The sequence below is a fragment of the Bubalus bubalis genome, chromosome 2 (genome assembly GCF_019923935.1).
Source record: "Bubalus bubalis isolate 160015118507 breed Murrah chromosome 2, NDDB_SH_1, whole genome shotgun sequence".
In the NCBI taxonomy this organism is placed as follows: domain Eukaryota; kingdom Metazoa; phylum Chordata; class Mammalia; order Artiodactyla; family Bovidae; genus Bubalus; species Bubalus bubalis.
The window spans coordinates 86,468,320-86,484,042 of record NC_059158.1 but is presented as its reverse complement, the minus strand read 5'-3'; the positions used below and the strand labels follow the sequence as shown (position 1 = coordinate 86,484,042).

Sequence of the window (15,723 nt, the reverse complement as noted above, 5' to 3'; positions counted from 1 at the left end):
AAAGCACTGTGCTGGCCAAGCAGAGAGGTTAATCATATGTTACCCATCAGATTATACCAAAACTCCAAGATTTACGCCTCCTTGAATTAAAAATCAGAAAACAGTAAACAACTTTAATACAGTAAGTACCCTATATACGAACGTTCAAGTTGCAAACTTTCAAAGATGTGAATGTGAGTGCCGGCCCCTGTATGCCAGCTGTTGCACTGTACTTTTATGCTTTTCAGTGTACTGTGCTATAAGATTAAAAATGTTTTTGATTTTTTCTGTTTGTTTTTTATGTACATGTGATTTGTATGAAAAATATTATAAACCTATTATGATATGAACCTATTACACACACAATGTATAACCAACTGTGTTAGTTGGGAATCCTAACTCTGTTGGATTGAAGAACGAACTGGACTCACAAATGCATTCTTGGAATGGAACTCATTCATATGTAGGGAACTTACTGTACTTTCTTCACTGAGAGCAACTATTACATTGAACAAAATGAAAATGTTATTTCTATCCATCAAAAATGGCAGAAAAGCAGCTTTTAGAATGGTTCAACCTAAGAATAATTTCTCTTTAAAGTGTATGATGGAGAAGGCGATGGTACCCCACTCCAGTACTTTTGCCTGGAAAATCCCATGGATGGAGGAACCTGGTGGGCTGCAGTCCATGGGATCGCAAAGAGTCAGACATGACTGAGCGACTTCACTTTCACTTTTCACTTTCATGCATTGGAGAAGGAAGTGGCAACCCACTCCAGTGTTCTTGCCTGGAGAATCCCAGGGACAGGGAGCCTGGTGGGCTGCCGTCTATGGGGTCACACAGAGTCAGACACAACTGAAGCGACTTAGCAGCAGCAGCAGCAAAGTATATGATATCTTAATGAGCCCTTGTCATAGGATCAAAATCATTTCTGAACAAAAAAGAATTTTAGAGTGCTGTAGTTCCACAGACTAGCCTTGCTTTGGCCAATGGTTATTTTATGATTATAGGATATTTTGAATATTTTTATACTCATTAATACTAAATTTTTTTGACCTGTATGAAACTATGATATAAATATTTCTACTTCAGAAAGCTAAATTATTTTGGTAAATAAATGGCTAATGAAATGCAACTAAAAAGAAATGCACACTTTACAGCTCATAAACTCATAAAGTTGTTAAACATGGGGAAAAGATACCTGGTTACAGAGTTCTTGTGTTCCATATGGTAATCAGTTAACATTTAATACTGATGTGAAAGAAATAAAATGAGTATTACTTTAGAATTTGCTCTATAAAAATAGCAGCCTTGACATTGGGAAAAGAGAAAGAAAAATCAAGAAGGCAGAAGAAGAAATTGACTGGAAATCAGCTCACATCCCTTATAAACCAGGAGCATATGTGGTCTGCTGCCCATCACCAATGAGTCAACAAATACCAATAAGGGGTTGGGTCCCTGGTGGCTTTGAAACCAGAGAGCTTGGATTTGAGCCCAGACCTAATTCTTGCACAGCAGCCTTAGGAAAATTATTGAAGCTGTCAAAACCTCAACTTTGTAATCTATAAAATAATAATAGCATTATCCAGTCTCAAGGGATCTACTACGATGAAATGAGATAGTGGATGTAAAGTTCTTGGCTCAGGACTTAAAATTTAGGAAGTCCTCTAGATAGGTTATACTACCTATTACTGTCTTCTTCCAAGTATGTGCTAGGCAATCAAGATAGAGAGATGAAAGAAGAGTCTCTCCCTGGGAGTACCTAGGAGTGCTGCTGAGATTAGAAACTTGACTGCAAATTTATTTATTTTTTAATTAAGTTTCACTGTGTTTATATAAAATAAAAGCTAATTAAGTTTCACTGTGTTCATATGCCAAATGATCCTAATAAGATAGCACAAGAGAATCACATTGAGAAAGCACCCAGGATAAGCACAATCGAATCATTTGCTCAGTACTAACGAACATCACTTCCTCCTTTGACAAGTTTAATACTATCCACAGTGTTCTCACATGGAGAGAAAATGTTGAGCTTAGGGGAATTACCGGATTTGTGAGGAGTGATTATTATACACAGAAGGTTATTATACACAGGAGGTATTGGAATATAATCACTGTCACCAGATTTCCCTTCTCAATAAGAGAAACTTCCCAGGGATGTCAAGTGCATCTGATAAATGCATTGCCATTGAGCTAGAGCCCTTGAACCTGGGACTGTGTCCCCTATGCATTTACTCTAAGATCAGAGTGTCAGATGACCAAACTTCTGTTAGGCATGTAACCAATGTATTTTCAAAGGTTATTTTGAAAGGCCAACCAAATAGTACAATGCACTTTTTCCAGAACAGCAACAGTTTAGAACAAAGGAAACAACTTTACGAGGGGTTGTCCATGTCATGGCTCTGGCCTCCATCTTCTCTTTCCCCTCCTCCTCCCCCTCCCTCTTCTCCTCTCCCTTTTCTACATCTACTCTGGCCTTCCCTCTGTTCCCCAGACACACTGGGCCCACTTCTGCCTCAGAGATTTTGAATTCGCTATACCCTCGGCCTGCAATGTTCTTCCCCTGGGATGTGCCCAAAGTTTGCTCCCTATCTCCTTTAGGTCTTTATTTAAACCTCACCTTCCTTCCCTGAACTAATGTTTACAATCTTCTCGTTAAGAAAGTCTCTTTGTATCACCCTTCCTGGCTTTACATTTTTTCCTCAACAGTGATAGCACCTGACATACTATATTTTTTAACTTGTCTGCCTCTCTTGGTCACCTGTGAGCTCCAGGAGGACACTGATTGGGTTGTGCTACCTTTAGTTTGCTATTATCTCACCATGGCCTAGAACAGTGTCTGGCCATAGCAGGTACTTCATAAATATCTGTCAAAAGAAAAGGTAAAAGCCAGACAACATCAACAGGAGAACACAGACACAGAAACACAGCTCTAAATATGAGCTTTGTGAACTCCAAGCTGCTGGGCCAGCTGGGTCTAAACAGAGCAGGGACAGGAGCCTCAGGCTCCGACCTTCCATGCGGTCACCAGGACATGTCGCTTCTCTACGCCTGTGACCGTCATTTACATATCGTCTTTCAGCTCAAATGTACACTTTTATTCTTTGCTCAGTAATGCTGAGCAGGGAGTCTACAGCTACGCTTCCCAGGCCCCTTCATCCTCAGGCTTCCTGTTGGGTCCTGCCATTAGGGGAACACAGAGAAGGAGTGGAGTGACTAGAAGAGCAGGGGGTCTTCCTCTGTCTTGCTCATTCCGTCAGCATGTGCCCCAAAAGGAGTGCCCGTGCTGGCTCACGCTTCCCTTCTTATACCTGAACCTACTGCATCCTGCCTCTCAGGGGTGTCAGAAGCAGTCACGCGCCTCACACGCCTTGCAGCTCAGAATCCAGACCTTTTGTGTTCCTCTTCTCCATTTTTTCCAAAGCCCTAGAGGTACCTCCTTCCTACAGCTCCTGTCTTTCACTTACCTCAGAAATATTTGTTGTTGTTGCTCTAATTTGTATAACCAATTCTTATATCAAATTTCTCTGCTAAACATCTAGTGTGATTTCTATATTTGTCATATCTCTGTGAAGATTTACACATCTTACCTGTAAAATGAGAAAGTCTCTTTTGGCTACAAGGTTACAACATCTAGATCTGAGGTTGGCAAACTTTTTCTTATAGGTGGTGGTTTAGTCTCTAAGTCATGTCTGACTCTTGCAACCACGTGATCTGTAGCCTTCCAGACTCCTCTGTCCATGGGATTTTCCAGGCAAGAATACTGGAGTGGGTTGCCATTTCCTTCTACAAGGGATCTTCCTGACCCGAGGATCAAACCCAGATCTCCTGTGGTGCAGGCAAATTCTTTACTGACTGAGTTACCAGGGAAGCTCCTTTCTTATAGGGCCAGATGCTAAATATTTTAGGCTTTGCAACCTCTCAGGTTGGCCATTGCAGCCTGAAAACAGCCACGGACCACAGGTAAATGAATGGATGTGGCTGTATTCCAAATAAAATTTAACTTGCAAAAATAGGCAGTCAGCCCTGGCTATGGCTTGATGACCCTATCTGGACATTCCTCAGAATGGTCAGTAACCATCCTGAAAAAAAAAAAAAAAAAGCTCCCAAGATCAGTTAGAAATATAGAAGCTGATATGGAAATTCTAATTGTCTTGAAACAACACAACTATCAACATAAGACTTCAATATATATGGCAGAGAAGTGAAATTGGCAGAATATTCATGTGTCAAATTTCAGCTCAAGATGGAAATATCTATAGCCACTGGTGAAGACATGCAAGGCTGAAGACACTGCCTGAACTAAATCCAGTTCACCCTGCTTCTTGCCAGTGAAGAGCCAGGAGGCTCTGCACACACAGGAAGCCAGCATAAACAGGACCTCAGGATGGCTTTATTCCTTTCTGAAATGCAAATTGTCCTATTTTTAAAAAAATTCTGATTATAGTCACTCCCTCACCGTTTGCTAGGACTCTTCTGAGAATAAAGAAACTGGATAATAGTGGCCAAAATTAATATTGACAAGGCTTTTATTCCTCACTATGTTGACTGACTTTAATCAGTGTAATCCAAGGTGATGAGAAACAGTTGAAAGTTAGAAACATCTTAACCGTATAAATAAATGACCCAGAGGCCTGTGGAACAAGCTACTATTTTAGCAAAGGGCTGGTTTCTCTTGAAAAATAGTCGGTAGCTGTAGTGAGACATCAAAGCTAAAAACGATTAGTTTGGAGAGAAAACTGATTAGAGAACTTCTCATCTGGGGAAGCTGAAAGCTCTAATACTTTGTCACTGAAGAACTCTCCAGAAGGATTTATAGGTATAATCAGCAAGACTACTCTCTGTGACACCTGTTTGTCTTCCAAGAGATGAAGAAAATGATCACTGGAAAACAAAACTACCACAGAATTGCCCTTTCCGGCATTCACCCAGCAAAACTTTCAAGAGTGTGAGACAAGTATTATTATAGTACATGCCTCTGGGACTGTTAAAATTTTTGTAATGTTAAAAATATATACAGAGGGAAAAGTGAAAGTGTTAGTCACTCAGTTGTGTCCAACTCTGCAACCCCATGGAGTGTAGCCTGCCAGACTTCTCTGTCCATGGAATTCTCCAGGTGAGAATACTGGAGTGGGTAGCAGTTCCCTTCTCCAGGGGATCTTTCCAAGCCAGGGATCAAACCCAGGTCCCCTGCATTGCAGGCAGATTCTCTACCATCTCAGCCACCAGAGATATAAAGAATAATCATTACAAACGCTCATAGAGACCTTCTGTGTGCTATTCTAGCACCACACACTTATTAACTTATTTTCATCCCCATTTTACAGGAAAGGAAACTGAGGTGTAGATAGAAACCAGACCCAAGTCCCATGACTAGTAAGCCCTAGGCAATAGAGTTCTGAAGCCTGTGGTCATAACCACCATTGTAAACAACCTTAGTGTTCAGCAGGGTGAGGTACATGGTTAAGGCTTGCTGGAAGTTTCTGTGAGTTAGCATAGATACATTAGACTTTATAGAAGTGTCTAGATGAAATGCTTGCAAATAATCTAAACAGGCAGCTTGGTAGCATCATTTGAACCTGGGACAGTAGATAGGTTACATTAGAATATAATTTTTTCTAGTGCTTTGAAGTCAAAGGGGCACTGATTCTTTCTGTATACCCTAAAATTTTCTCCCTGGAGTGTTATTAAGGATGGCAACTCTATGACTTATGGAAAGAAAGTTGTAGCACTTTTTTCTCTTCCAACTCGTAACTCTCATCTTTTCCCTACACTCATGAAAAGTAGTCATGCAAGCTTTATAACTGGTTTCTTTTCTTCCTGCCTTTTCCCCTTGTTTCCTAGATTTTAAATATAACAAATTTTGAATAACTCAGGCCCTGCAGTACACATATTCAAAAGAGTATGAAGTTTTCCAGTGAAAAGATTCAATGATTCCTCCTTTAGAGCAAAAGCCACCATAGGGGCTTGCTTTTTCCTGGGCTTTCCACTTCTGGCTGTCTGTTCTGCCATTTTTTAACCCTTTCCTTGGCAGTTGGAGTCAGAAATGGGCCTGCCTCGGGCTCAGATCCTGGTTCCTCTTAGAGGCTCTGAGGCTTTTCATCTCTTCTCCCACATCATCTTCACTTCCTTTTCATTGCTTACTTCTGTCCTGGACTTCCCAGGTGGTTGCTAGTGGTAAAGAATCCATCTGCCAACACAGGAGATGTGGGTTCGATCCCTGGGTCAAGGAAGATCCTCTGGAGGACGAAATGGCAACCCACTCCAGTATTCTTGCCTGGAGAATCCTGTGGACAGAGGAGTCTGGTGGGCTGCAGTGCATGGGGTCGCAGAGACTTGGACATGACGAGCAGCAGCTCTCTGTTAGCATCCACAGGGTACACCCATGTCAAACAAACACTGACCTTGCTGCCTCCTATAGTCATTTCCTTATTTCTTCTCTTGAACTTAGCAAATTTCTGAAGTAAACAATCCACATCTGTGGTCTTCAGTTTTTCATGGTCCCTCTTCATGCTCTGGAATTACCCTTGGCTCCATCCATCACACTTTGCTACCCCATCATCTTCTTTGGTATTTATTACCTATACCAAATTGTTTGCCAGTTAATCAAGTAATTTTCTATGGTTAGTTAAAAATTTAATCTGAACAGTCACATCTTAAGTAGACTGTAAGTAAGCTGAAAGGCTGAATTTATTTTATTGAAAAGCTGCTAGCACTGTACTGTATGAATAGGTGAGCATGATCTAGTGGTGGATGACTTGACCCCATATTTATGAAAGAATTTTAAAAGAATTAAAGTAACATTTAAAAATGTTCATCAAAAATATGTTTTTACATGAGCTCTAAGATAATTTCTTTATTTCACCAAATATTTATCAAGCTGTACTGGGCTGAGTGGGCTTTACAGGTGGTGCTAGTGGTAAAGAACCCACTCCCAGTGCAGGAGACATGAGAGATGTGGGTTCAGTCCCTGGGTAGGGAAGATCACCTGGAAGTGGGCACAGCAACAGAAGAGGCTGGTAGGCTACGGTTCACAGGGAGGCACAGAGTCCGACATGACTGAATAGACTTACCACCACCAGCACCACTGCATTGAGTAGACCCCCCAAAATCTTTATGTCCACTGAAAACCCCAGAAAGTTGACTTTATTTGGAAATAGGAGTTTAGTAGATGTAATCAGTTAAGTAAATGATGTCATACTGCCTACCATATAGCACAGGGAACTGTGCTCAAGGTTGTATGGCAGCCTGGATGGGAGAGGAGCCTGGGGGAGAATGCATATACATAGACGTACGGCTGAGTTGCTTTGCTGTGCACCTGAAACCATCAACATTGTTAATCGGCTATACGCCAATCTAAAATAAAAATATAAAAAATGAAGTCATGCTGGCCTGGTCATACTGACTGGTGTCCTAATAAGAAGGCCATGCGACATAGACAGGCTTTTGCTGACTTGGAAAATGAAGAGGATCATGCAGAAAGAGAGGGAAGGCCATGTAACAATGAAAGGAAAAATCGGAGTCATAGAGCTACAAGTCAAGGAGCCTCAAGGATGGCTGGTAACCATCAGCAACTGGAAGAGGCAAGGAAGGTCTCCTTCCCTAGAACCTTCAGAGAGAGTACAGCCCTGATGACACCTTGATTTTGGACCTCTAGGCTTCATAACTGTGAAAAGAATATTTTTGTTATTGTGGCTGTAAGCCCCTCAATGTATGGTAACTTTTTACAGCAGCACTAGGAATGTATCCACTGTGTCCTCAATGTTCTGAGCACTAGAGATTGGAGTGAACAAAACACGAAAAATTCCTGCCCTCATGAAGCTTACATTTTAATGGGAGTGTGGAGATACAGGAGCAAATAGTAGGTAAATAATGCCTTTTGTTGTTTTTCCCAGGTGGCTCATTGGTAAAAAAATCCACCTGCCGATGTAGGAGACTTGGGTTCCTGGGTCAGGAGGATCCCCTGGAGAAGGAAATGGCAACCTACTCCAGTATTCTTGCCTGGAAATTCCATGGACAGAGGAAGCTGGTGGGCTACAGTCCATGGGGTTGCAGAAGAGTCAGACATGACTGAGTGACTAAAACGACAACAAAAATACCCTTTATGAACTGGATAAAATATAACAGTTTATCTGTGCTTTTTATGAGAAACTTGGGAGTAATTTCCCTCAGATATTTCTGATCCACTCCATTTTCTGATTTGTATCTTAAATGTTACAAACTTAATTCTTTCATATTCTTAATCATTTTGGATGCCAAGAGAAAGCAAGTGCTGGGCTCAAAATTCCTTCAGGACCAAAAAAGGCAGCATCAAAACACCCTGTTTTACAATAAATTCATTTGGATAGGGAAAAAAAAGAGAAGAGAAGGAGAGAGAGTTATATGATCAGATTCTTTAGAGATCAGAGCTAGCTTAATCAGTAGCTTGACATCTATTTTCTTCTGTTAGCAAATTAAAATTTTCCAATGTAATGAAAAATGAGCAATCATAGAATATCTGATATGCCCACATAGACCTCCCCTCTCTTTCTTTTAGAATCTCCAGTTCAACTTAAGTAATTCCCTTTCCCCTTCCAAGGGCTAAGGAAAGAGCTTCTTCCTGGTGCTAAAAGATGAGTCTTGATTTATCTAGTCCAAGCATGTCAATCCATTTCCCTTGCCAGAGATCAGTTTAGAATAGACAAGTGACACAAATCTGGCCAAGGAGACATGCGGGAAAGTCTGCCTTGGGCCAGGGGACTTCTGGAAATAGTTTTCCTCCTTGATACAGAGACTGTGAATGAGGAACAGCAATCTCTCTGCCTTGTGAAATGGCTGTGTGAGCAAATGATGTGTTGCTGCAGTTCGACCTGAGAGGACAAGCTTGAGAATGAAAGTCAGCAGTATGAGAACAGCAGAGCTGAAAGCAACCTCAGGCTTTTGAAGAGGTTGGGAGGACCACTGCAACTCTAGAACTGTCCTCCTTCTGCACCTCCAGTTACAGAAAACAGTAGCAATAATGCAGTGTCTGTGTTCAGTCACTCAGTGATGCCCGACTCTTTGTGACCCCATGGACTCTAGCTCACCAGGCTCCTCTGTCATAAGGATTCTCCAGACAAGAATACTGGAGGAGATTGCCATGCTCTCCTGCAGGGGATCTTCCCAACCTAGGGACTGAACCTGCATCTCTTTTGTCTCTTGCATTGGCAGACAGATTCTTTACCACCTGCACCACCTGAGAAGTAATAATGAAATAGACTCTATAGTTTAAATCGGAGAAGGCAATGGCAACACACTCCAGTACTATTGCCTGGAAAATCCCATGGACGGAGGAGCCTGGTGGGCTGCAGTCCATGAGGTCGCTAAGAGTCGGACACGACTTCACTTTCATTTTCACTTTTCACTTTCATGCATTGGAGAAGGAAATGGCAACCCACTCCAGTGTTCTTGCCTGGAGAATCCCAGGGACGGGGGAGCCTGGCGGGCTGCCGTCTATGGGGTCGCACAGAGTCGGACATGACTGAAGCAACGCAGCAGCCGCAGCAGAGTTTAAATAACTTCGGGCCAGATATTTTGTTACATGCAGCCAAAAGTATTCTATCTGACACAACTTTCATACAGAATCAGGATGGGGGGAGGGGTTTTACGTTTTTGAGAGCTAAACACACAGGTGAACTGCAATCCTGGGAGCCAGTTTACTCTCATGGCCCCAAGGTTGGAAGGATTATATCCAGGCTCAATAATTATTAACTCTTTATGCTTGGTTGGTTTCCATATGAACTTTCCTGGGCAGCATTTATCATGTTCTCTGTAGACCTTCCACAGCACTTTGATCATTTACTAGAAGGCCGCTTAGGGCTTTTTATTATAGTTAATGTTTATGCTTCTTTTAATATTGTGAATTATTTGAGGGCAAGGGCCATGTCTATTATTTTTATATCTCCAGTGATCAACAAAGTGCCTGATGTAGAAAATACTCAATAAATATTTGCTGGATTAAAGAATGACCTTATGTTGACAGGCTGGGTGCATAATGTAGAAGGCCCTCAGAGGCCTGTCTTGGAAAGCGGAAATGTATCCAAGTAGGATGAGAGAGTTAGGGGAACCACGGCAGATTAGCTCTTGTGGCGAGCATAGAACCATGAGGGCAAAAGAAAGTTCTCCATTTGGCCTGGAACAGCCAGTCAATTGTTCAGGGAGTCATCCTTATGTCTTCTCCTTCCACTGATACCACCCTGTCCAAGTAATCATCATCTCTCACTGGGATAAATCACTCCCTACCCTGCACCATGATCTAGACCAGAGTCAAAGACATTTTAGAAATACAAACAAGATCAGGCCACATTCACACTAGAAACAGAGAAACTCCTTCCTGTGTCCCTCTGTGTTCTTGATCGCTTGTGCTTATTAATGCAGACAGTTAGCTAAAGCAAATGGTTTATCATTAAGTTTGAAAAGATTTCCTAGGAAGTTGTGACTTTGAAGTACAGTACACAACCGCAAGTATAGTACTTGGCAAAAATAAAACAGCTAACTCAGAAGTGCTGATTTTGTAGTTTCAGTTTGCTCTCAGATTGAGAGACACACCCTCTTTGGGAGGTCACAAGGGACCTCTGAAGACTAAAGGTAAAAATATTTACAAGATAATTGATTTACAGTAATGAAAGCCATAAAGCAATGATTAGTCATTAAGTTACAAAAGTTGCCACCAAAGTAATTCTTTAAAACAGTGTTCATGGAAATCAGTGGCTTCCCAGCTGGTTCAGTGGTAAAGAATCGCCTGCCAAAGCAGGAGACACAGGAGACAGGGGTTTGATCCCTGGCTCAGAAAGATCTTCTGGAGGAGGAAATGGCAACACACTCCAGTATTCTTGCCTGGGAAACCCCATGGACAGAGAAGCCTTGTGGGCCACAGTCCATGGGGTCGCCAAGAATGGGACACAGTTGAAGTGACTGAGCATACATGGAAATCAGCAGACTTAGGGAAGGCTAGAAGTTACAGGATCTGAATTCCCAAGTACTAGTACTTCCTCCCAAAGCACTAAACTTCTATGCCTTAGTTTTATTCCGTGTACCAAGTCAGGAAATTAATACCTTCTCTGACCTGGATTGTTTTGTGAGGATCAAATGAAATGACATAACATGCATTAGAAGCATGTGTAATCCAGTCCAAGTACTAAACCTGGACCAACTATCGCCACTGAAAACACCTATAAGACCAGTCAGAAGAGGTGACAAAGAATTCTCTGGTGATAAAGAATCTGCTGTGCAGTTCAGGAGATGCCTGTTCAATCCCTGGTCCAGGAACTAAGATTCCCACGTGCTGCAGGGCAACTAAGCCTGCTTGCTTCAACTAGAGAAGACTGTGTACCATAATGAAGAGACCAAGGGCCACAAGGGAGACCCAATACAGTCAGCACAGTCAAAAAAAAAAAAAAAGAGTGGCATGTCAGTTCTGGACTGGGAGTCATTGCTTCTCTACAGCTTTGTGTAGGAACAGAGGCAGCAGCGGCAATTACTTTCCCCCAGAACACTTAGCATTCAGGGATGAGCAGTCATGAAATGAAATACAGTCATATAGAGACGAAGCGGTCACATTTATGCTAATATGGCCACATTAATTTTATACTTGATCACAAAGTACCAACTGTAGAAGCGCGGTGTCTGAGCATGAATCCCAGCTCTGTGGAACTTTGAGCGAGTTCCTTAATTTCTTTGGTAGCCAGCCTCCACGATGGCCCCACTGAGCCCCACGCCAATATTCACAGCCTGTGCAATGCCCTCTCACTTTGTGTCAGGGTTGGTGTGTATGACCAATAGACCACAGCAGAAGTGGTGGTACAGAACCTCTGAGGCTAGGTCAAAAAGACTCTGAGGTTCCCTACTTGGTTGTTCTCTTAGATCCTTCATTCTGAGGGGAGACAGCTGCTTGGAAAGGCCCATTGTTTGGCAGGGAACTGAGGCCTCTGGGTAACAGCCACATAAGAGAGCTTGGATGCGGATTACCCAGCCCCAGTTAAGCCTTCAGATGACTGTAAATTCACGAGAGACCTTGAGCCAGAATCACCCAGCTAAGCCTCTGACAAATTCCTGACCCACAGAGACTGTGAGATAACAAATATTTGTTTTAAGTTTAGAGACAATTCATTATGCAGTAATAAATAACTAAAGTGCCCTCTCAAGATTTCTCTAAATCTTCTGTAAAACTGGAAATAATAACCTCTGTCAAAGGGTTGTAAGGATCAAATGAGAAGTGTATTGAACACCCTTGCCCAGTACCTGGCACAGAGTGAATCTGTGTTGGTTATTACATCTTTGCACCTTCTCTTCCACAAGGAAGGTGGTCCTGCATGTACTTACTGTCACATTTCCTAGGTTCAGTAGTTTAAGTCTTAAAATTTCAAGCACACTGATCTAGCTCTAGTCAGTCTCTTGATGTCACTTTTCTCTGACCATTGGTTAGGCAAATAGCCTTCCCTTTTTCTGACCTCTTTTAAGACGAGAGGCAAGATGTCTAAGATAGAGAAATTTAAGGCACATCCTATAGCTAGGGAACCAAAAGCCAAAATAGCTGGCCTGAAAACGGCCAACCCACTGACCTCAGGAACACTCTACAAAGCTTGATAACTGAGTGAGCTTGGAGTCAGCTAGAGCTTTTACAGGGCTCTTTGTTTAGAATTCGTCCTCTGAAATATACAAAGCTTTCATTCAGACTTGCTTCTGTGTTTTAAAATCTGGAATAGATCCTGGACTTCCTCAGGCAAACTTCATAGATGTTATCTTTTTTTTTTCTCTGATTATTCCTGTCTCCTCCTTCACATTTGGGTTTTCTTTTATTACTGGTGGATGGCAGAGCAGTCAAATTTCCTATGCACTGAAAGAAGATACTGAGGAAATTTACTGCTACAGCAGTGGAAAGAATACAAGAAGAACCGATATGTCTCTATCCCGTAACAAAACCCAGTAAGAAAACTATCTGACAAATAACAAAACTCAATAATAAAACAATTTGACAACTATTTTAAAAACTCAGCCTATAATATATCATAAAGAGGGAATTAAAGGGATTGCAAATACTGAGTGAGAAAGTTTTATTGCCTCTAAGCCATGAAGATTTCAATTCCACTATGAGTAAATTATTTTTATACATTTTATTGCTGATTCTTTGAAAAACGGTGTCTAAATATGCAATATCCTTCTCTCTTAGGATATTTGAGGAATTAAAAACAAAATTCAATCTGTTAGTATATATACAGAAGGAGGTAAACTTTTAATATTACCTGGTGAAATGCATAACTCCTGACCTCAAGAAGCTTTTATTCTAAAAAAATATTGTGAACAGTATTAAGCTTACACCTTTGTCTTTCTCTGTCTCAGCCTCTCTCTCTCTGCTCCAAGTGTGTCCAGAGTTCTGCCGAAGTCAGCTCTTCATATGGAAACACTTAACCTTTTAAACCAACCTCTCTGGGGGATGAACTTGAGTTTGCTCATTTCTTCTTCCTTTTTCTCTTGGCTTTTTAATACGTTGCTTTCCACGTAATCCAAAACTTTATTTTGTTGTTTTATCAAAATCTTTCTTCATTTCCTCTTTCCTTCTTTCTTTTTTCCCCCACTTCCTTTCCTTTTCATTTATATTTCCTTTCTCCCATCTCACTTCTTCTCTTCCTTTCTGGTTTTGACTTTAAAACCTTGATGGACAATATCGAGGGATGCTTCTTGGGTGACGTGACTGGATCCTTTGTAAAAAGGTTATCCCTTATTGTGGTTCAGAAATGGTATTGCTGGCTTAGCAAAAAAGCTGAGCTTTTATCTTTGTTCCTTATGATAATGGAGGAGTTGAAACAAGATAATTTCCCTTTTCTCCTCAAATATACATACATGCCAATTAAGAAATACAGGAGAAAAATAATTTGATTGCCTAAGTGTAAATAAAGCACACAATGAAACCACATCTCCACCAGTAGTTTAAGAGTTCTCAGCCACCCTATCCCCTTTCTCCCTATGTTTCCAATTATCAAAGTCTAGTCATACACATTTCTGAGTATCCCTATAGCCTCCAAATTCTACTCTGCATCGTCAATCCCCTGGTCACTTCCTTTTCTTCCCCTCCAGCCTTGTCCCATGTCCGTCCACCTTCCCACTGTCCTGCTCCACATTGCAGGCACACTAGAATTTTCCATCATCCATAGGTTAAAGTCCTGCCACTCACTCTTCTCTCTTGCTAAGAGTCCTCGAACGATCCCAGATAGAGGAGGTGATATTGTGTCTCCAAGATGACTCACAAGTCATTCTACATTTTCTTGAAAACTTACCTCCAGGAATTGATATTAACCCTTCAGGCCTCCCCACAAAAGAAACCTCTTGTGAGACATCTTTCCCAGAAGCGATCTTCCTAACACTCTGAGAAGTTTGCTCAAGCCTCTCTAAACTTCCTCACTGCATCATAATAAAAGTTAGGTGGAGACATGTGAACCTCTCTGGAAGTCCCCTTCAAGAGAATGTCTTTGAAATCTTTGTTCAAATTTCATTTGGAGAAGAGATTAGGTATGGTTTAAGGGAAATAGTGAAACAGCCCCTCCCCAGTCTGTATACTCCTTCCAGCAAAACAAAATCTCTGTAGTTAACTTAAACAAATCCCACAGAAGTCAGCTGCATGACTCAGGCCCCTAACTCATTTCACTGCCATCTCAAGTGACTTATTATCAAAGTTTGCTGTTCCTTTCAACTTTCTTGAAGGGAAGTTCTGACAATTATAGTTTCATCCATTCTGCCAAGGAGGCCTGGGTGCCTCACAATATGTTAGACATGAACAGACTATCCAGGTTACTTTGATTTGTTTGCATATCTGTTTCCCACTAGCTTGTAAACTTCCTGAAGTTGGAGGTCTTTATATTTATAAAATTTAATCTTTGGATTTGCAGCGACCTGCACAGTTCCTGGAACATAATGTAGGTCATGTGAATATTTACTGATTGTATGGGCAACCCATCCTTTCCCCACAGGAAGGCTTTGTGTGTGTGTGGTTGTTTAAATATACAAAGTACCACTTTATGAAAGCAGTTATATTTTAACAGCTTGTAACAAAGAGTTGAGAAAGTGGACAGATGCCCACCCATTTAATAGCCTAAAATGGTGGTAGCCATGGGTTTTTTAAGTTACTAAAGGTTATTATCAATAGGTCAACAGACTCAGTTATTTAACCTTTGGCACCTTTGCCGTGGCCCTGAAATTGCTGGCCAAACATGTTTTTGATGGTTCTACAAACTAATTCTGAACTGTCACTTTGAAATCTAGATAAGACCTCCCAGTATATAAGCACTGTCTACACATTTCCTGGTTGACTAGACCATCAGAGAAGGCACTTCTGTTAGCTGACTAGAATGTGAATACTTAAATGAAAGAACTATTTAAAAGGAAGTAGGGCCAGAGGGGAAGGAAATGGCAACCCACTCCAGTGTTCTTGCCTGGAGAATCCCAGGGACGGGGGAGCCTGGTGGGCTGCCATCTATGGGGTTGCACAGAGTCGGACACGACTGAAGCGACTTAGCAGCAGAGGCAGCAGCAGGGCCAGAGGAGACCCAAACTAGTTATTCTCACTTGTTTGCATCCAATACTGTGCATTTCATTATATGGATGTTTTATATTAAAAACTAGGACTAAACTGAAACAGTGAAGCCAGCTAAAAGAAACCAAGGTGGATTTAAATGAAAGACTCCACTAAACACAACTGATCCCACCTCCTCTGAATATCGCCATGGACATGGT

The 15,723-nt window shown here is 41.5% G+C and overlaps 1 protein-coding gene across 1 annotated transcript in view; it reads right to left on the bottom strand.

The window, feature by feature from the left end:
* The window catches only part of DPP4 (dipeptidyl peptidase 4), an 85,033-nt gene that overhangs the window by 67,753 nt on the left and 1,557 nt on the right, over positions 1-15,723 (bottom strand). The gene's annotated exons all lie outside the window — the stretch shown is intronic.